Source organism: Quercus robur, chromosome 4 (assembly GCF_932294415.1).
Source record: "Quercus robur chromosome 4, dhQueRobu3.1, whole genome shotgun sequence".
NCBI lineage: Eukaryota > Viridiplantae > Streptophyta > Magnoliopsida > Fagales > Fagaceae > Quercus > Quercus robur.
In genome coordinates, this window is record NC_065537.1 from 26,305,409 (window position 1) to 26,327,864 (window position 22,456).

At 33.0% G+C, this 22,456-nt stretch overlaps 1 long non-coding RNA gene and 1 pseudogene across 2 annotated transcripts; one reads left to right on the top strand and one right to left on the bottom strand.

Annotated features, from left to right (window-relative positions):
* Nucleotides 1-1,310: 1,310 nt before the first annotated feature.
* LOC126721011 (probable LRR receptor-like serine/threonine-protein kinase At1g56140) lies at nt 1,311-21,829 on the bottom strand (annotated as a pseudogene).
* Nucleotides 9,727-11,387, top strand: LOC126721014 (uncharacterized). 2 transcript variants are annotated; one of them, XR_007653781.1, is made up of 3 exons: nt 9,727-9,986; nt 10,093-10,156; nt 10,847-11,387. It is a non-coding gene; the product is annotated as an uncharacterized LOC126721014 (long non-coding RNA). The 2 variants fall into 2 exon arrangements; XR_007653780.1 differs by having other exon boundaries at nt 9,727-10,156.
* Nucleotides 21,830-22,456: the final 627 nt, after the last annotated feature.

A 22,456-nucleotide genomic window follows, 5' to 3' on the forward strand; every position in this document is an offset into this window, starting at 1 on the left:
GTATGGTAATTATGAAACTAAGACCACTTTTTTTAGTCATCATTTTTTTAATGTTTAGTTTGGAACTCTATAGAAAATTTTTTTGACTCCGCCACTGATTACCCCACACTTATCCTCACACCCAATAAAAGTATTCAAATTCAATCAAACATTAAATGATGATTGTCCTAAATCCTCAAAGTCAGCTTGTACATCATAAAGATTTTTGGCCTTCAATGAACTAATGGTAAACAAGTGATTAACAATCTAGTGAGTTTAGCAAGCCTTCCCTACATTGAGCGGTATTTTGAGAGCACCAAAAAATATATTTAAAATAGGGAATAACCTGAATTGAAGGGCATTAGTCCTTAACTAAATTAGAGAAATATAGAAAGTCAAAATTGCAGTAAAACTCATCCTTACATTCACACAAAAATTCTTACACCTTCATACACATCATGATTAGTTCAGCAGATAGCTTATTATATTTTTTGTGCATTCTTAAAGGTACTAAACAGTCTAAACATAAAATGATTTCTTCTCCTCCATTACATGGATCACGATCATCCCCATCCTAATGCTAACAATTCCATTCACTTCGATTTCAACACTTGTTGAAGTGTTTTACCTCTGTTGTAGGCTTGTTAAGTGTATTGAGGCACTCCACTAGACTTCTTTGCTGATTGTGCAGACAAGGGTGGTGGATTCGACTCCCCAAACTAATTCAAAGTCCACAGAGAGAACCGATCAAGCACAAGCAGATGGCAATCTAAAAAAAGGACCTAACAATCTTGTCATGCAATCTTTGTTTAAGGAACCCTTGCCTTTCCACAAATGACACCAAGAGTTGATACACAACACAACCATTCTATTGCTTGCCAATCTAGTAGTATTTTTCTTTGGGGCAACTTGAATATGGACAAGATTCTTTGGAGATTAAATCTCGTTTTTCCTTATGTGTCTCAATTGAATGGACTTTGTGATTATCAAACTTAGTCAGCGATGTCTCACTGGCCAAAGTAGCTTAGATATCAGGGTTCGATGCCTTGGTCATACTCACAGTATTTCACCATGGTGAACTGTAAGCAAATAAGCAAAAGAGTTAATTCTTTTTCAATTAAAACCCTTAATTCTTTTTCAATTAAAATCCTAAAATAGTGAAATTTTAAATAAATAAATAAGGTAAATCTCCATATGAAGCATTTGTACAGCTTCTTAAATAGTGCCTTACATTTGATAGTGTTTCTGTCACTACATGACACAAACTACACCTCTACCAAAAAATAAGGAATTAAGGTGTCAAAATCACAAGAGGAAGATTGCAAAATCCATGCTAAACAATTACATCCATGATTCTATAAATACATATGATTAAGATTTGAAGAATGTACAAAACGCTATTTAGTTTACACACAAGAAAAGGAAAATAATGACAAATTCTCATCGACCCTGTTTGATAGTATCACCAATCATAGGTTTAGAAGCATTTGCTAGTGAATTCCCTACATCACCCACAATGCTTGTACTAGCTGTTGATGAGTTGAAATAGCTAGTATCAGTTGCACCCTCATTGGTTACGTTGGTTATATCATCACATTTCCAATCTGTCAAATATCCTGGCCTTCAAGTTACAGTGCTCACTTCAATATCTCTAGAGAGCATTGCCACCACACGCGACATTGATGGCCGTAACGTTGGGGATGCTTGAGTGCACAAAAGAGATACTCCTATTAGTCATTTTACTCCTTCCTCATTGAATTCTGATAATTTAGAGTCCACAAGATCAACTTCACGGTTGTTTTCATGCAACTGCCAAGCTTGAGAAAGATATATATTTTATCAGAGTAGCTTTACAATATTGTGTACAAGTGGTGTCAGTGAGTGATCCATTTGTTTCAATGAGATAACTTTCTAGTGGTTCAGATATAGTACAGAATTGGTGGAAGTGAGAATCCAATTGTTTCAATGAGTCTAGCTGTCCAAGTGTTCATAATATGGTATAAAGGTATTGTCAATGAGTATTCAAATTGTCTGAATGAACAAGACAACCTTGTTTTAGTTTACTGGGGATCTAAATAAAATCTACTTGTTTTCCCTAAAGTCACCCACAGGTTCATCTTGTGAATCTAACAGTCACTCCATTTTAAATACTCATTTTGAATGTTCTGTGACATTTGGATGAGTGACACTGACAGGTCAAGATTGAAATATATTTCTATATAAGAGTGTGTAAACTTCAAAAAAAAATCAAGAACATCACAAATTATGAATAATCAAGAACATGTGTGTTATCATGAATTTCATAAAATAACTTGGAACGAGACCATTACATAGTATTTGGTCACACAAAAAGTAGACTCTTACTCGCATAGATTTAGGTATGGAGACTCATTTGATTTCCCATTATGGTGCAAAGTGGACTCATTTTGCAAATACTCTAAATAAGCAAATAAAATTATTTTGCTTCCTTTAGACATCCTAACTTCCTCTTTATTTATTGGTAAGTTATGATCCAAGTTTTGCCGGTACTTCAACTTTCGGCAGAACCAAAAGAAAATATATAGTTGTGGATGGATCATGACTGTCATGAACCCAAAACACATATCCAGACAAAAATAAATGCTACTGAAACTATTTGAAGGAAAAAATCCATCCAATTAAAGAAAGATGAATGTCATGGTGCACAAAAATATTGTTCATACCCATTCAAGAAGATATATCTTTTCTTCTTCCAAGCTTGAGTCAGAATTTGGCCTGCCACTAACAAGCTCTAAAGCCACAACACCAAGGCCCCATTTGGGAATTGATAAGGGAATGGAATGTATTTAAGTAAAGGAATGGAATGGAATGGAATTAAGTAACCTTGATAGGATGTTTTAAAATAAAGGAATGGAAATAAATGAAAATGAATGGAATGTAAGTAATCTTTTTTGGGAGCAACATGGAGAGAATGGAATGGAATCATTTTATGACAATATTATTGTTAGACCCCTATTTTAAAATAAATGGTTGAATATATAAGGGTATTTTGGGAGTTCTAGTAAAAAAATCATTAAATCTAATTTCATTCCCTCTCATTCTTTCCAATTTTGGGGGGAATGAAAATTTGAGGTTTTAAAATAATAGAGAGGAATGAATGTTCCCTCCTACCCATTCCATTCCCTTCCACTTAAACTCCCAAACAAGGGAATGGACTTTCCATTCCCTCCATTAAAACTCCCAAACAAAGGAAGGGAAGAATATTCTAAAATTATTCTTTTTTTTCCTTTCCATTCTATTCCCTCCTCCCAAACGAGGAGGCAAACACATCAGCCTTCTTTGTAAGCTGCCCACGCATGGCATACTCTGATGCAAGATACCCACTACATCAGTAAAAATCACGTGCACAAATTAGTGCTAATCAAACTAAATCAATAAAAAAAAAAAAAGGATTATGTAATTCAAAAAGACAAGGTGACAAGCTAAGCCTCTAGGATCTTACATAGTCCCTGCAACGCGCGTGCTTATGTGGGTCTTCTTATCATCATAAAGCTTGGCCAAGCCAAAGTCTGATATTTTGGGGATGAGATCAGAGTCAAGCAGGATATTACTAGCCTTCACATCTCTGTGCACAATCCGAAGCTGTGACTCCTCATGAAGATAAGCTAAACCTCTTGCCACACCCAAGCATATATCGAAGCGTGTTGACCAATCGAGATTCAAGGTTCTTTTTCCTGTCTCATGCAAGCATATAAATTAAATCTACATAGTATAAATAAATACTTACACACAATTAGCAACGGCAAAGATGCATTCACATACCAAATAATGCTTGATCAAGACTTTTATTTTCTAAATACTCGTACACAAGGAGTTGTTTATCTCCCTCAATGCAACATCCATACAACTTCACAAGGTTACAGTGTTGCACAGAAGATATAGTAGCAATCTCAGTTAGGAATTGGTTCTTTCCTTGGTGTGATGTTACAGACAGTTGCTTCACAGCAAGTACTCTCCCATCATTAAGTGTTCCCTATTCAATACAAAATATCAAACAAAATATTAAAGAATCTATTTAAAAAATATCACCCATCTACATATAATTTTAATCTATTATAGTAAATAGAAAAGAAGAGTTTGAATAATTAGGATGGATGACTTAATAGAGATGTAATTTAGACTTCTTATCTGATTGATGTCTTAAGTAAAGTCAAACAATGTAAAACAAAACCACACAATACCCAATTATACATAAAATTTATAAGAATAAATTTCAAAAAATTGTAGTTGCTTAATGGTCACCATCACCATGAACTTGCATGTCCATTTTAATCATTTTCAATTTTATGCCTCATACCATTCAAGGAAAAGTATTAGGCAGGAATGACAGGTTGCCCAATATAAATTTTCTACAAAGCACTAGATTGCCTTCATATGGTCCAAAACTTTGATTTCTAAAATAAAAAACTTTCTTTCTGGAGTGTTTTCCCTTCCAATGATACAAGCAATACATCTGGCAAGCTATAAACTACCAAAAACGTAATCTTATGGATCCCATTTCATAGATCAGGTAACGAACCTTACTAATGTCTAGAAAAGAAGAAATAAAAAAGAAATTTACTTTTATGCCCCAAGTAAATATAATTTTGTTTGGACTTCAATTATTTGGTCAGAATCTCCTAATACTAAAAGATTTTGGAAATTCTTTATTCGTACCAACTGTGATTACTCAAACTACTATACCCTCCACAAAATGTAATTACCCATCTATTGGTTCCCATGATTATCAAATCTAACAAACATCAACCAGAGATGATTTTTTCTTGACTAGTCCATTTTTAACAATCTTAAACAACTACTCAAACTTTAAACCATCCATGAGGATATTAATTTTCCATAATCATCAATTTATCATAGTTTGTTTAGAGTGAGACTACATAGAATGTGTCCAATAATTTTTTTTTTTTTTTTTTTTTGGGGGGGGGGGGGGGGCAAATTACATTTTAAACTATATAGTTTGGGCTGATTGCAATTGAAGCCTAAACTTTAAAAAGTTTCAATTCACCTCCTACATCTATTTTTTCCAAAATTGTTTACCAAATACATGTGCCTATGCAACTGTGTTTTACAAAGCTTAATGACACAAATTTGACACCTAATAATATATAAAAAAAAAAAAAAAAGGAAATACGGCATTATTTTGGACTTACCAAAGTGCACCCTTTTGGACTCGGGTAAGTAAATGGCATTAAGGAAATAGGGATAGAAGGGGTTGGTTAATTGAAAGTTCTCCTTGCTAATTTGCTAAGTGGAAATGTGGTTTTTTAGTTTTGCATTATTTTGTAATTTGGTTTGTTAGTTTCTGGGATTTTGTCCCTGATCTGTGTATTTGGGTAGTCAATCATGGTTGCTAGTTTAGATATTGTTGTCTAGTTGTAGTTGGGAGCTGTTTGCTCTGTTGTAGCCGTTAACTGTTGTGGCTGGTTTCAGCTTGTTGCTTAATAAAATTCACTTGATTATCAGGGAAAAAAAAAACTTTCAACTTCTTAAAGTAGAAAGATAACAATAAAACTAGTAAAAGAAATAGAAAGGGGCATATGGATATGGGATTATGAATCTTCATTTATTTTTGGATCAATTTAATTCTACAGCAATAGTAACTGCAGCTTCTCACCAATCATAGGAACAAGATATCATGGTGAAGACAACCAAGTAATTTCACAACAAATGGAAAAAGAAAATAAAAGGATAATATAAAAGGAAAGAAAAAAGTAAAAGAAAAGGGGTGGTGTTTAACTCTCTGATTTGTCAATAGCTATTTCTTGGAAATATCAATAGATGTATAGAAGCTCTAAACTTATATCAAACAGTCAACTTTAAGGCAATGGCTTGGTTTCAGCCACTAAAGTTCTTGATTAGAATAAGGAATTACCTTATAAACTGGTCCAAATCCTCCCTCTCCAAGCTTATTATCAGGATTAAAATCTTCTGTAGCTGTCTTTAGTTCAGCATAGCTGAAAGTGAATGTTTTATCATCTATTCCAAGGAGCTCTGCAATGTCAACATAAACACAGGTTGTAACACTGAATCCAATAACTAGTAATCGATTTGCTTGAGTGGTTTAAAGCAGAAAACTCAGCTACGTTTCTTCAAACTAAATGAGGAAATATCCTTTTCTTAAGCGTCAATGATCCATGTGTTTTAGTCCAGAATGTTGTTGGACTGAAGCAGGAGATTGGGTAGCAAGCTAAATAAATGGGAATTTGTCCATAGCCTGGGGCTTCATTGGCCACATAAATTATGTTTCTCCCTACTCCTTTTTGGTCATATATGTCTGTTTGTGTGTGCATGCGTATTATTCCAGGACATGTATAGAAAGAGGTTTTAGTAAAAACGCTTATGTATACAAGAAATGATACACTGCATTTTATACTCAACCTATTATGGAGTATGCAGAGGCCACCTCACTAATATCAAGTACCATAGCATCACATAAGGAAAGAGTTCCATTGTTCTAACATGTAGAGAAAACTGAATAAAGTTTGACAACTATCATCATGCACGTGCAACATGATTTTTGGCTTACCTTCATCATCATTGGTTGGCAGTTTTCTTCTTCGAACAATATAGAAAACAATGAAACAGCCAGAAAGCTCACAACCCCAACACCAACAAGGAGACCCACAATCAGACCAGTCCTATTCTTGTTGCTGCTTGGAGGACTGTTACTAACAGTGGGTGTAAATTCTATACCAAAGTAAGATGGTCAATAATATGTTACTAAATTGTGAGGAAACCAATACCTAATCTTTCTAAATGGCATCTATAGTTTCTGCACTTTTTTGCCTGGTGTAGCACTGATGGCTGAAATATAAGGCCCATAAGTACCTTGAGCAGGTACACAGCAAGTCCCCTTTCCAGCCCAAAAGAGATGGATTTCAAGGTAGTTTTGTGATACCTGAACATTATTATATTCCTTCTGAACAGCTACAAAAGAGGCACCACCAGCTTCCTTTTGCAAGTCAAAATCCTTTAAAACAAGATTCCCCTGGAGTAAAGAAATTCAAAAATTAGCCCAAAAAAAAAAAAAAAAGGAATGAGGATAAGAGGAAAGAGGTCATTTTATAGGAAAATTGGAGAGGGAATACATCAAAGGTTTCATTCAAAATCCTTATCATGATTATAGACATATTTTGGATATCAAAACTATTTTGAGTTTTGGAAATAAATTGCAACAAAAGTGAAGAAATCGCAGAGGTAATGGTTGTACCGTACTTGACAAAAATTTTGAGAAAAATAAGAGCAAAATAGATAGTTAAAGAAAACATGTGGAGGGGCCAAAATAGAGAACTGCTAGTGGCAAATTTAGAATTGATTAGATAATTTCAATTGTAAATATGCATCATATTCAACAAAAATCTATATTGATGAATAAGACAGTCAATATATTTGTTCTTATACTCTTTTTCTGTAAAGAAATATACACTTAGATTGGCATCATAATCCCTAGTCACGATCATGGTGCAAAATTATTAAACTACACAATTAAAGTTTATCAAAGAAATTAACTTATTTACTAGGGTGAATAAACTTTTTAGGCAATGCAAACTTCATTTTAAAAGAAAACGCTGAAGTTCTAAAACAATTCGATAATATGATGCAGACCTGGATATAAATATCGAAGACACGCCTCCCAAGACTTTGCCATGTGTTAGAGTTTACAAACGCTATTTCTGCAAACCGAAGGCTCACAGTGTAGTTTCCATTCTCGAGCCCTAGGCCACAGTATCGTAATGATGAAGCAGAGAGTCGAGCTGTTTGGAACAGCTCTAAGTCTAAAGTATTTGTGAATTGTGATAACGAAGAACTTGTATACTGAGCATTATTGGACCCACTAAAATATCCAACATTACTAACTACCCACCTTTCTGTGTCAACCACATAATATATGATTGGACCAAGTGTCTCATTATCCCTCTCATACAAAATCCCATTAGAAGAGGTAATCTGAGGTCCACCACACTTAATTGCAAACTCAGAACCTGTAAACAATATATTAAAAAAAAACAATCATTGATATGTAAGCTTGGAAAAGGTAATTAAATTTAGCATTCATAAGCAATCTACGCATTTCAATAGTGGACATGCTTGAATTTAGAATTCTGACCAATAGTCTGAAGAAAAAAAAAAATAGAACGTAAGTTCAAAAATAGTTTGATTATCTGTAAGTTGAATGTGCGACTTAGTGCTAAGTACAAAAGATTTACATATTCAAACCCGAGCTTTTTAAATACTCTTTTAATGATCACCAGTATAGGGTCCTTGGCAGAGGTTCACTGACCTTGCAATTTTTCTTTTTAAAGTACATCATGTTGCCATTTAAAATTACTGTATACTGAATTAACACTGGAATGTAGCTGTGATACATTGAAAATTTAGCCCCTAAAAAGACAGGTCTAATATTCATGTGTACTAAAAATTTGGAATGCATCTTGATTTTACTGTGTCCATATCAATATTTTGTAAACATTTGAAGTTTTGTTCGTTTGTATTCTGCTCAGAAGCACCAATCCTAGAGTATAATCTTCTCAAGGTTTGGCCTCAATACCAACTAATACTTTCCAATCTTACAATCAAGTGTGATTTTTTAAATTGTACTTATATCTTCCAATGCCATGATTGCAAGGAAAACCCCATTGAAGACAGCTCAATCCTGAAGGCAAAACACTAAAGTAGAACAGAAATGCACTTAGGCAAGGAATATGTAGTTTAATGACATAAAACATTAGTTATTAAAGCAGATATATCTCATTCATACAAATATTCTTATTAGGATTAGGTTTTCACTCATATAATTAGAAGTGATCTCTTGGCAATATGCTCATAAGCATTCTCCTAATAATACTAAACCATGATTGTCACATGATGAAAGAGGTTTCTTTAAATGAGTTAAGACTTGTGGTTTCCCAATGTAAGGCATTACTTGCAATCAGAAGAATTAAATATATATGAAATTGATCATGAAGGGAAACATATAATATTTATGCAGAAGTGGTTTTTTTTTTGGGGGGGGGGGGGTGTGGAGGGGCAATTTAATCAAATGGGCTTTGATAGTCCCCATCCCCATTACTCTCCTAGGTATGAAATCAGCTAATTACTCTTCATTTTTATCAATGTTTCGTATGAGCAAAACATATAGATTAGGTGTCATTTGACCATGTAAATAAGATGATATAACCAGGCTTGACCCTTTTTTTTTTCTTTTTTTTTTTTTTGTATATTTTGGTAATTGATGACTCCTGAGTTGTTGGAGCTGGAAACCCCATTTCTCATGCTCAGGATCTCCACATTTGAGGCTTAAGAGAATATTTTCTACTCAAATTAGTTTGGTATCAAAGCTTTTGTCCTGCATCAGACCCTACTGATTCACTCCTTTTAATGAACATGTCTAAGTAATATACATGCTATCAGCTTCTAACAGCTTCATCACCATAATTGACAAGACTAATAACATTTTAAACTTGATTAGAAACTTGTTTCATCTATATAATACTAAAAGCTGAAGCGTAACATTTAGTGCTGCCAGGCTCACGTTGAGCCACATCAACGGCCATGTCATTTTCATCTCATTTTCTGAATTTGTCCTACAATTTTAAAATTTAAAATAGTAATAAATATAAAATCAATCCTAGCCCTATCTCCACCATAAAGCCCACTTCTTATAAATTTAATTCTACCATAAAGCCCAACAAAGCCTTTTCAGCTGAAACCCTTTGTTTTCACTGTTTCAACCTTCTGTTTTTAAATTCCTTTTGTTGCACGGTTTAAAGCTCCTCTCTCCCCACGTTTTGTTTCACATTCCTTCCCCTTCCTCACTTTCTGTTCTACGGTTTCACATTTACTTCACGCCAGCCTCTCTCCCTTCTAGCGGCAATCTCTCTGTCTTCCTTCCTTCCTGCCTTTCTCTCCTCACAGTCTATAAATATTGATAGAAGTTGGTTCAAAGCATAAAAGCCCTAGAACCATCCGTAAACCAAAATCTACAATTTGATTTTTATTTTCATTTTACTTTCTACTTCTAATTTGTTTTGTGTTTTCTTCAGTTCAGGTATATCTTTCTTTTTTGGTTTTCAGGAAACAGAAGTCTCTTCTCACGAAAGCTTGCAGCAAGTAGTCGTCCTAGCACAGATTCTGATATGTACATCTCTTTTCTTTTTCAAATTTTCTTTTTGGACTTTGTTTGCTTAAGTAATCCAATTTGTTGCTCTCTTAACACATTATTATAATATTAATATGCACTTGAATATTGTCCAAGAAACTTTGATCGGATATTGCAAATTTGGAATTACTAAGTTGTGAGTGTAAAACCACATAATACATACCTGTTTAGGACAATTTGTTGTTACATTTTAATTTTTCAGTGATTCATTAAGTGTTGCTTCTTTTACATGTACACAAAATGTTTGATAAAATTCTTAAGTGATGTTCTGTTGGCCTTTTTTACTCTTTTCCCCGGTGACAACTTTAGCCCAAAACACCGACTCCTTCAAGAAATTCACTCATTTCTTCTCTCTCCAAAAAAATCGGATCATGTATTTGTGAATCATTTTAATTTTTATTTAGTTTTACTAATTCGTTTATTTTCAAATTGCTTTTAGTTTGAGTATTGTTGGTTTCAAAAGTCAATTTGGATTATAAGACTCTAATCTACACCTAAGAATTTGTTAAATTGTTTGTTTGTTTTTCAGATTTCAATTTGCCTCCAATAAGTTCCCCTTTTTCTTTCAGCATGTTTTCTTTTTCCTTTTTCATTTTTATTGTTGTGTTTGGCTGTAGAGAAAAGCTCAGATATTTTTGGTAGTATAATTTGAGATTTTTTTATTTGTAGGTGGTATTGACAACTTTCATCGTGATTTAATGGTTGGGTTGGTGCACACGAAAGCTTCTTAGAGAGCAACTTGGCCATTGTTGGTGGCAATGATTAGTGAGGATGGTTGTGACTTGTAAGGCGATTGGAGCAGCAGTATTCCATATTACCTTTCTGTCACTCTAAATTTCTTGCTTAAGGTAACAAAAGGTTTCCACCTTCTATTGGGTGTGAAAGGAGTGTGGGCTGTTTTTTTTTTTTTTTGGATGGGTTTTCCCAACTCTTTCATGTTAGAGTTTATTGCATTGATATTAGCAATGGTCATGAATTTTTTTGGGGGGAGGGTTTGTGTATAATATGATTGATAAAATTCCTCAATGAATGAGTGGTACTGGAATATATATATATATATATATATATATATGAAAAAGGAGTTGTAGCTGTAGTTTCCTTTATTTAAATTTTTGTTTGTTAGCCCTCCAAGGAGGTTAAATTTAATCTCAAACCATTGATATTGAACCGTACTTTTATATTGTTATATTATTTTGTTTTGAAAGTTTAATATAGAGCAAGATGCTTTTTTGTGTGCAAGTTATCCCATTTGATTATAAAATCTACTAAAAGTTGAAACTATGTGTGTTTGGTATGGATTTTGGAGCCTAGATATGTCTTCTCCAGCGATCACTTCAGCACAGAGATGTTTGCCAAAGCTTTGCAGGAGTTTCTTTATATTGTCTTGCTTTGAGTCTCTCACCCTCAGTTCATCTTCTTATCCCTTCAATTATAACCTTCTCTGGATGCCTATTTATTTATTTATTTTAATAACATATTCGTAAGCTATCTCAATAAGTGCAAAAGAAATTACTGATTACATAGTCTTCTATCATATAATTTGCAAAGACTATGATTGCAAACTACAATATGAGAAAGCATGCTTTGTTTGGCTGACACCAAAAAACAACATAGCAAAAGGCCATAATATTTCTATGATTGAACACAATTTGATATTTCGGTTTTAGCCTTTGTTTTATTGTAAGAGCCTATTGCATTATCAATAGAGAATTTGTTGTGTCAAGGATATTTAAAAAGGAAACTCGAACCCATTAGATTGAGAAGTCTGTTTTACTCACAAGCCTTTAACTTTTAGTTACTTTTTGAAGTATTTTTCTTTAATGTTTGGTTTTTCTTTATGCCTTTTAAGTTTTGGATTTTCTAAAAATAAATTAATCTTGAAGGTGTTAGCAGTTTGCATAATTTGAAGAGTGAATTGCACTGGAAATAAGATCAGCAAAGTTAACCAGTTTGTGCTGAAAATTTGGAATTGGGTATTGTTGAGAGTAATTTATCTAACGAGGAAAAAAAAAAATCTATTCAAGTAGTAATTCTGTACTAACAAATGCACTTAAGAAATGAGAACCATGGAAATTTTTTTTAAAAAAAAAAAGCTCGATACTTTACAACTACTAAGTTTGGTCTAGAATATCAAATTTTAAGGCCTATTTTTATTGGCATCATAAAGCACGAAACAACATTCTATATTCTATTTTCATTAAATACTTGGTATTATTTTGTTACGAGAAACGGTTGTTAAATGGTATTAATGTTATAGGTTATAGCAATCTAACACTGATCATCTTGAATGCCATTTGATATTCTATTATGAATTAAACTAACATAAAAGTTTAGGATAAGTCTATTAGCCAAAAAAAGATAGATCATCTATCTTAGCATTTATCTAGAGATTGTGTTTGTGTAATGTGTAATGAGCATTGACTTTATTGTGTGTTTGTTGAGTTTGCGTCATCTTTACATGTTTGATAAAATATGTTTGGTCCTGCATTTTATTATTGTCATTTTTTTCCCCTCCCAAATGTAAGGCTTTGGAGTGCCATTTGTTGGGTCTAAATTGCTTAATTATTTGATTGGTTGCACTTGATGTCATATGAGCTTGCTGTACTTTTTTGTAGAATATTTGTATGGACCACATAACAATACATCGTTTGGATTAGGGGTAGCTGTTGATAGTGCAAGCCAATGTATATGAGCAATGTGTGTAAAATTAGAAGTAGGGAATGATCATATTGAAGTGCAGGCTATAAGATTACAAAATGTAGTGCTTTGTAAACTTGGGGCTTCAAAAAGTTGAAGTAGAGTGTATAGTCAAAAAACTGATAGATGAACTAAAGTTAGTTGGACCACTAATTTGCGGATTGCCTAGATCCTTAATGATAGTAGTGGGCTTGAGTCCTCTATCAAGAATATATGTTTCTCTTATCATCTTCCTCGAAGTAGCATATGAAGCAAAGAACTATATTGATGCAATATATTGGCTAGAGGAGTTCCCTCCATGTATTATGAGTCTCATAGACAGTGATGTACCTGTTACTTAATGATAATACTATTAATAAAGTCTGCACTATAGTTTTATTCACACACACACACAAAAAAAAAAAAAAAAAAAAATGTGTCTCTATTGAGCAAATTCAAAATATTGTTATTTTTCCAACAATCTGAAAACATTTTCAGGCATGTACAATTAGAGCTTTCAAACATGTAGATTCCTCCATACAAATGTATTTTTAGTGTAGTTACTCCTTTGTTTGATATTCTGTCTGTACTTGGATACATTTCAATAAAGATTGTTGTTTATAAAAAAAAGAAATAATCATTTTATCTATTTTAAAATCATAGAACCTTCAAGCAAAATAAATATTTGTAATTTATATATTTAACTATCCTGTGCATCGCACGGGTTAGCGTCTAGTTATAGTAAAACTCAAGCGCTAAAATAAAAAATATAGCATCGAGAAATTTACCTGCTGTTTGAACCTTCTATTGTGAAATTGTTGGCAACTAGATTACTGCATATTATACAGCATAAGATTTGAATGTCAGTTTTTATTCAAGAGTAGCAAGTTATAGAATATCAGAAACATAAATATAATATAAGATATTTTCAAATAGAATAGTATACAAACGGTTGTAAATTTTTTTCGCTAACCCAAGAAGGAAAGCTTCCTTGTAATTTATTGTAAGACAAGTCACTACAATAATAACATAAGAAGGATGTTAGATACATGATCCATTCAACTAGTAAACAATCCCATGCTTGTTTATGCTATCAGCTACACATGGAAATCCATGTATACTCTTTTATGAGACTATAAGATTAGGCCAGTACAATTAATCCATTAGTGATACAACATTTATTATTTTCAGTAATTGCTTGCTTATAGATATACAGAAAAAACCCTCCCCACCCACCCACACTCCCCCCCCCCCCCCCCCACCCCAAAAAAAGAAAAAAAGAAAGGAAACACTTCCATCATTTTAGAGTAATCGCTAAATTATTACATGGAAATCAAATCTTTGATTAACCTTCCAATGTAAAAGTATCTGCTCCATAAGATTGTTATAGCTCACTACATATAAATGTTCACTTAACTCATACAAGATTTTGGGATGTGGTACTCAAATTTTTTCTACCAAAATACCACCGTAAATAGCTTAGTATTAACAAGAGATCAAAGTCATACTACCCTCTTGACATCAAACTGAATATAACTCCTTGTAAATATGCATCGGAGATTCAAAAAATCCTTATACAAATAAGGGATTTCTATCAAAAAAGCTAATTGTTAGACACCTCCATTTTAAATGTATCATAATGTTGTTAAATGCAAATAATGTCTTTATGTACTTACATGTTGAGAAGAGACCCACTTTTTTGTGCAGGCACAGTGCTGTTTAACTTTTATTTCCAAGAAACCTGATAATGAAGGCAATAGTACATGCTTCAATATAATACAAAATAATATTGGGATGAATAATATGAAATTAAGAAAATGAGGTATATTACAAGAAAGAGAGCGAACTCAAACTGAAAAGCACGTTTGGAATCTGTCCTTTTATATTGTTGAAGCTCAAATCCCTAAAAAAGTAAAACAATATTATTATTATGTATTGATAATAAAGCTATTATCACATGGTTGTGATTCATAAAACTAGTTATCTACAAGAAGTAATTAACAATTATAATCCTTACACACTATCCCAACAAGAAAGAAGGAAAAGAAAAGGATAGAGAAAAGATAAGAAGAGTGGAAAACAAACAGGATGAATTTGAATTACAATGAAGTGGCCCCTTATCCAATGACAAATAGGGTGAGTTCATTTTGCAAGCCAAGGGAAACCTAATAACAATATCACTTAATTTGATCAGTATTTACCACATAAATTTTAATATAGGAACCCACATAAATTTCTTTCTTTAGGTTGGGGTTGCTCAACCTAATAAATAGCATAGATGTTCCCAGTTCCATTGCTTTGAACAACAATCAAATTCAACCTAAATTCCAGCACTACGTGTATCTAAAATTCTAAATAGTCACCCACCAATGGGAATTACTTACAGCTGTGACAACTTTAAGTATTCTCCTATATTTGATGGAATTGAATCAGAAATGTTATTATTCCTCAGCACTCTACAACAGATGCAACTAAACTATTATATTATATTCTGGAAGAGCAACAAAGAGGAAAGAAAATATGGATATTCATAATTAGGAATCTAAAACATAGACGCTTGGGCTTTTTCTTACAAGGTACTTAGAGATTTCATATTCTTTATAAAAGCCAGTGAAGAGCTCCCATTAGACAAATCACTTATTCTCCTACAATAATATCACACATGAGATTGTTAACTTTACAAGATCTACAAAAAACAAATAAAAGTAACTAAAAGATGTTGACACTCACAACTCTGTCAAAGAAGTCAAATTGGAAAACGCTAAGGGTATTGGACCTTCTAAAGAGTTTTCTTCAAGCTTCCTACCAAAATCATTTTGGAGTAGTTAATCATAAATTGTGCACAAATGCATCTCTTCTATAGAATGTACAAATACACACTAAAATTTTATCAATGATAACTTTGACTTTGCAATGGAAATTGAGCCTTATCAAGTATGATTTAGAGAGAAGCAAATAGAATAGGGCTAACAATATTCTTACAAAGCTTTGACCAATTCCCAATGAAGTTAGGTATCCTACCTGTTAGTTCAGTGTCTGAAGCCCACCTGAGACCATAAGAAATATCTCCTCACACAATCTAATCACAATTTTTTGTTTTAATATTCATCATTATGTAAATTTTAGAAAGTTTGCAAGTGAGAAAAGAAGTAGTAAGCTAGTTCTTACACTATCACAAGGCTTTTTAAATTAGCAAATGTCAAAGGAATCGCACAGCTATCTCCAAAACTATCAAAGTAGCTGTCAACGTAAAGAATTTACATGAATAAAATTATATTGATATCCTATCATCAGCTCAAATGAAAATTCAGTAGTAACAGTTAATGAATTTAACAACCAAAGGAAAGGTCTCAAGCCATTTTTGGCAGCTAATAGAACAATTTTCAAAATTTCTCATGGTAAGTATCTACAGAATATATCATTTTCACCATATCATTTCTAGCAACTAATAGTACTTGACTTTATCATGTAAAATATATATTTTTTAAATATGATTACATTGTTTTCTGTCCTAGGATAAAACAGATAATCTTGCATTGGCAAAACCTTGCAATATGGCATATGAGATTTGTTGTCACAAAGTTATTATAATCTCTAGCAACAAACAAGATATTACAAGAAGCTTTACTAGAACCATTTCCAAAGTCTGCCTCACCTAGCTATAAAATCAAATCAAATTGATTTTCAGAACGTTTACTGAAATTCGAAAGCTTTATGGTACTAGAACTTACAGCTGTTCTAATTTCACTAAATTGCCAAGCTCAGATGGGAGAGAACCAGTGAAGTTGTTTGTCGAAAAAGACCTACAAAATTAAAAAGTAAAACAATATATGAATTATAATTTATATTCAAGGACTTGATTCTCTTCGGGTGCAGATCATCAAGATCAAGTATGTGAGATATAGAATTCCAGCCAAAAAAAAAAAAGATATGAAATGCAGAAAGCATCAAAATAGGTGTACAATTGCATCAGGGTGACTACTAAATTCATATTTTTGTGAAAACCCTTCCTCATTATTTTTAATGGTAAGTCACACACGCATACTATTATTGAGGGAGGAGGAAATGCCATTTGAGATATAGCTTACCACAAAACCCTTCTTCAAATAAATTACAATAAAAGAATGGTTGAAACAACACCACCAAGATGCCACATAGATGACTTACAAATTTTGAATGAGGGTAACTTACAATGATATTAAATCTGTAAGATTTCCAAGTTCCTTTGGAAGTGTCCCTGATAATGCATTGATGCCAAAACTCCTAATTTATTAAACATCAAAGGAAAGAGAAAGGTTAGCTGACATTAGACATACAATATCCTTTGAGTTTCAAACCAAAACTGAGACAGGCTTACAGGTATTGCATGCGATATAGTTTGCCGATGGATGCAAACAAGTTACCAGTCAAGTAATTTTGGCCCAAATTCCTGTAAGAAATATTGGAAACATAGCACATTTAACAAATTATAATGAAAATGAACCATCCTGGAAAACTAGTACACCACATCTACCACAAAATTCAATTGGTTTGCATGATGCAGTACACTTTCAAGGTCTAAGTTCGATCCTAGCTTACATGAAAAAGAAGGTAATCCATATTCATGCAAAACACAAGTAAACAAACATATCAAGAAGATATCGTACAAATTGAAGAGGAAAGTCAAAGTCCATAGTTCATCTGGAATTACGCCAACTACATTCAGGGCATAAGCCCTCCTGTAAAAGGAAGAAAAAAAAATAATAAAAAAAATAAAATAAAATAAAATAAATCGACCGTGAAAAAAAAGATTGAAGTACTGAAGATGCGCAAGATATTTTGAAAGTGTAGTTTCTGTAACTTACCAAATTTTGCAGAACTTTCAAGGTTTTAAAAAAATAAAAAATAAAAAATTGAAAAAAGGGGGATTATCATATGAAATAATTGTGCTTCAGCTTGTATATGAATTTAATTCACGGATTGCTAAAACTGTAAGCTTAGTAAAGGTGGCAGATTGAATGACTGCTCAAGAATATTAGTAATTAATATCATAAAAGCTCTCTACAAGGGAATGTTTACATATAACGGTGAGTTTCCAATTAATGGCCATATACCCTAGTGGCATTCTGCTCCCTTCTTATGGGTTTAGACTTGAGGGTCAAACTCGAATCCCCTTAACTTGCACTTTGCACAAATAATACATATTGAGGCCCCATCTGATTATCCTTTGCAAGTATTTAGATTTTATTCTTTTTTTTTGCGCTAAATGCATCTCAAATTGTGCTTGTATGCTCCAATGGCATAAAATTCATGGTTCATTGTACAAAACCACACTTGTACTAGTGAAATGTGGTACAAGGAGAAAATGAGCATAGGAGAAGATAAAATTAGCCATCAATATATAAATACAAGAAACCACATAAAGAACTTTTAAGTTATAAAACACATGTGCACACGCACATTCACACACAAAGAACTTATCTCTTCAATTTTTTTTTTTTTTCAATTCCTTTCCCCATTTCAACACTGGAACATTGAATTCAAGTAGAGTTCCCATTTTATATTACCATGTGAATTTATAAAGTTGACACATTTTAGCTTTTCATTTTTGGTCATCATATAGATGATTCATACATGAGATTTTCTTTTAAGAGGATATTATGACAAGGCCTCCTTATGATGTCTCCATGACCTCGCCTTAGTCCTTAGGATTCTATGGCCAATTCATGCAAAACTCAATAATTTTAAAGCTCACACATCCATCATAGGTATTGGTTTGACCAACAGATGCCACCAACTTAAATTGTTGCGTGAAGATACATTTCATCAAAATTTTAAGCAGCAAAATATTTTATCTTTTATGCTCAAATTTGATGGTATGATGTTTGTATGACATTCCATGCTCAAAAACCTTTAAAATAAAGGAACAAAACATGGGAAGCACCATGAAGGCACACCCATGACAGATTAGATCTTCTAATTAGAAAAAGGCTGACTCGGGTGGCAAAAAAATCTCATTTGTTTGACTGCTGTACCCCACACACACACACATATATATTTAGAGTGAAACACACAACCACCACCCCTCCCCCTGAGTTTTGAATGCAACACTCAACTCCATGTGTATCATTTTATGTGAAAACCATAGACATCCATTAAAATAAAAGATGTATTGCTCATGTGATGACACTATCAATATTTAGAACTGTATTTTCACATAAAGAAATACCATAGGGGGTTTTGTCTTAAACTCAAAAACCTCAAGAAGGTAAAATGTTACATAATTAACAATTTACAGGTAAAACAATACCGCAAGGGGTTTAAATGTTACACTCAAAACTTTAATGTGTTATGTTTTTAGGGGAAACTATACGGGATTTTGTGCATATTTTTATCCTAAAATGAATGGTAGAAATTGGCATAGAAAAATGACCTGGGGTAGTATATATCTCAATAAATGACTCTGTTATCCCTTATCTATTTCTCAGTGCAATATAAAGTAGGTTTATTAATAAGCTCTCATCTGAATAATACCTCCTCATTTCCTCTATAAAAATACTAAGATGGAATACGAGTTGAGACCCATGTTACCTACCAACAAAAAGAATTATTATCAGCCATGAACTCCCCCCACAACCACCACCATTCTAGTTAAGTTCACTTTAGAAATATCCACCTCTATACCCAACAAACTAACAAAATTCTCGATAATTAGTTGGTGTATGTCAGATGAGGGACTACACATACACACTCGGGAGAATAATTCAGTGCTTGAAGAGCTCTAAATACCCTTCTTAAATAAATAAATAAACACCCGGTCCAATAACAAGATGTTAAGGATAAGCATTATAAATCAACGATATGAATAGCGATTTTTGTAATGCACATTGGCAACTCACCTCACCTGTCAAATGATTTTTTTTTTTAAAAAGGTTATTGCTACTTTCCTCTGCCACTCTATAAAGGTACATAAAATTTTCGTATATGATAACATATAAAATAAGTTTTGCTACTAGGCAACCAGTTAATATATAATATCCTCTTCATCAACCAGTTAATATAATATATTCAACAGTGTTGATACTAATTTTTTAACTAATATCGAAAATAAACTTAAACCTTTTCAACAACCAGTCAGATATAATAGAGGCGATCCCCTTGCTTTTCGTTTAAGTTCAATAAAAAATTATAATATAAAAAAATGCAACTTACATTAAACTATTTTTTTTTGTTGAATGTGTAGAAATTGTAATTCTAAGCAAAAATGGCATGGGAAACAAAACATGAGGATATATATATATAAGTGTCCTACCACAGAACATCCAAGATTTGGTTGCAAAATTACTTTTGCGTGTTTAGTTGCCAGGACCCCTACTCCCCTGGACATTTATATATATATATATATATATATAAAAGAAAGAAACATACAATTGGGTTATGTGGCGAGATACTATTGTACAAACAGTCACATTTGATAAAGGGGTTGTGGTTTTGGTCGTCAAAACTTGTGGAGTCGATGGCTGCTCCACTGCATGGTTCCCCACTTATATTCCATTGATTTGAATTTGCTGAGATCCCCCATTTTTGAAATATTGTATTTAGTGCTGTCACTGCAATCACATTCACAATTAAACATCATTGTGATCAATCTAATATACACCCTCCAAAATTGTTTAAAAGAACAATTTTATTTAGGAAAAAAGAGCGAAATTTTATAAAATCATTATACTAAAAATAAATAGCTTATTTTTATTTTGAGCCCATCCCAAACAGAGAAAAATGTTGTGTTTGTAAAAAAGAACCTTCTAATCATTGATACCCATAACAGATTAGACCATAAAATAAATCCCACTTAATTAACAAATATCCAAATTGTCCAAAACTAATAAATCTACGAATATTTTTTTTTTAAGAATTAAAATTACAATTAACCCACTTTTAAAGGGTGTAAAAAAATATCAATCAGTGAATGAATTTTTATTTTTTTAATGAAACAGTGAGTAAAATCCATGTAACATAGATTTCTTTTCTTTTTCTTTTTCTTTTTTTTGGTCACTACACTATATAGATTGATTGAATTTTTTTTTTTTTTTTAATTCAATTAATCTATATAGTGACCAAAAAAAAAATCTTTCATAACTTTTTTTTTTCTTTTTAATTTACTAAGTTGGTAGCCTTTGAAATTTCCATATATATATATATAGAGAGAGAGAGCATTGCTCATAGCTGTCTGATTATTTAGTTAAATATATAATTATTAATTTATGATGTAGTATTTACCACCACCCCAATAATGTAATGGCTGACACCACAAGTTGCCAGCACAATTGTAAAGCTAAGCTAGCTATTGAAATGATGATAATATCAAAAGTACAATATCTACCTTGCACTTATCAACATGATTCGTTGGTTTGGGGCTCTTATTAACTTCATCCATAGCTAGATTTGCAAGCTACAGCACAATCAAATTCTATAAGCTAGCCTTTTATATATTACTTCAAGTTTTGTACTTCAACAATTATAAACAAACACAGTTTTGGCGTTCATTGTTTATTTATTGGATTATAATCCAAAAAAAAAAAAAATATCGTATGGCTGTTCATATGTAACATATGCAGAAAACAAAAAAAGCTCTGATCAGCCTACAACATTAATATGTAATAAACTCTGTGTGTGTGTGTGTGAGAGAGAGAGAGAGGCACACCTTCAGCAGGATCTGTAGCAGCTTGGGTTCGATTTTGAGCTTGAGCTAACTCAAAAAGTTGGCCAAAGATGCAAGCACCACAAAAAGCTGAAGCTAGAAGAGGTGATGATCCTACCATGACTTCAATTTTTTCTCTATATGGGATTCATTAACAAAATAGAAGTGCAATGAGAGAAATTACAGAAGGGCTAGAGAGAGAGAAGAAAAGAGGAAGATAAAAAGCTTCTCATATGCAAAGCCGCCACACCATCTACTCTATCTGACTAAATGCATTTCTTAAGTATACAAATTCCCATCTTCAATCCCCACCTAAAAAAAAAAAATTCCCATGTTCAAATGTATCCATTGGTGAATATACTTAATATAAAAATGCCAATAGCTAGGGGCAGAAAGTCGACCATTGTTTATAAAACACAACATAATTGATACATTCATATCATGCGGTTTGGTTGTTAGTTACATCATGCCCCACTCACGCGCCCCTAGCTATTGGTGCCAACTTGGTACGTGGTAGCTCAAGATTCACAAACCGGACCCCTCTTGGTGGCAACTTGGTAGCTATAGTATAACTTATAAAGTCATTATGACTCATAAGGTCATTGGCACCAATAGCTAGTATAACTTATAAAGTCGTTGGCAGTGGTTGGGCTGGTGGTTTGTTGATCGAGTTGTGGTAGTGGGTTGCCGATTGGTTTGCAATTTTGGGTTGTTGGGTTTTTTCTTGATGGCGTTTTGGTAACAGTGGTGGGGTCGGGTTTGGGTTGTGATCACGATGGCTAGGCTATGGGTTTGGTGGATCTCAGTGAGTCGATCTTGCGATGATGGGTTGTGATCATGGTGGCTGGGGAGCGGGTATCTGGCAGTGATCATGGTCGCTGGGTAGTGGGTATTTGGAGGTGGCTATGGCTAGGTTGTGATGT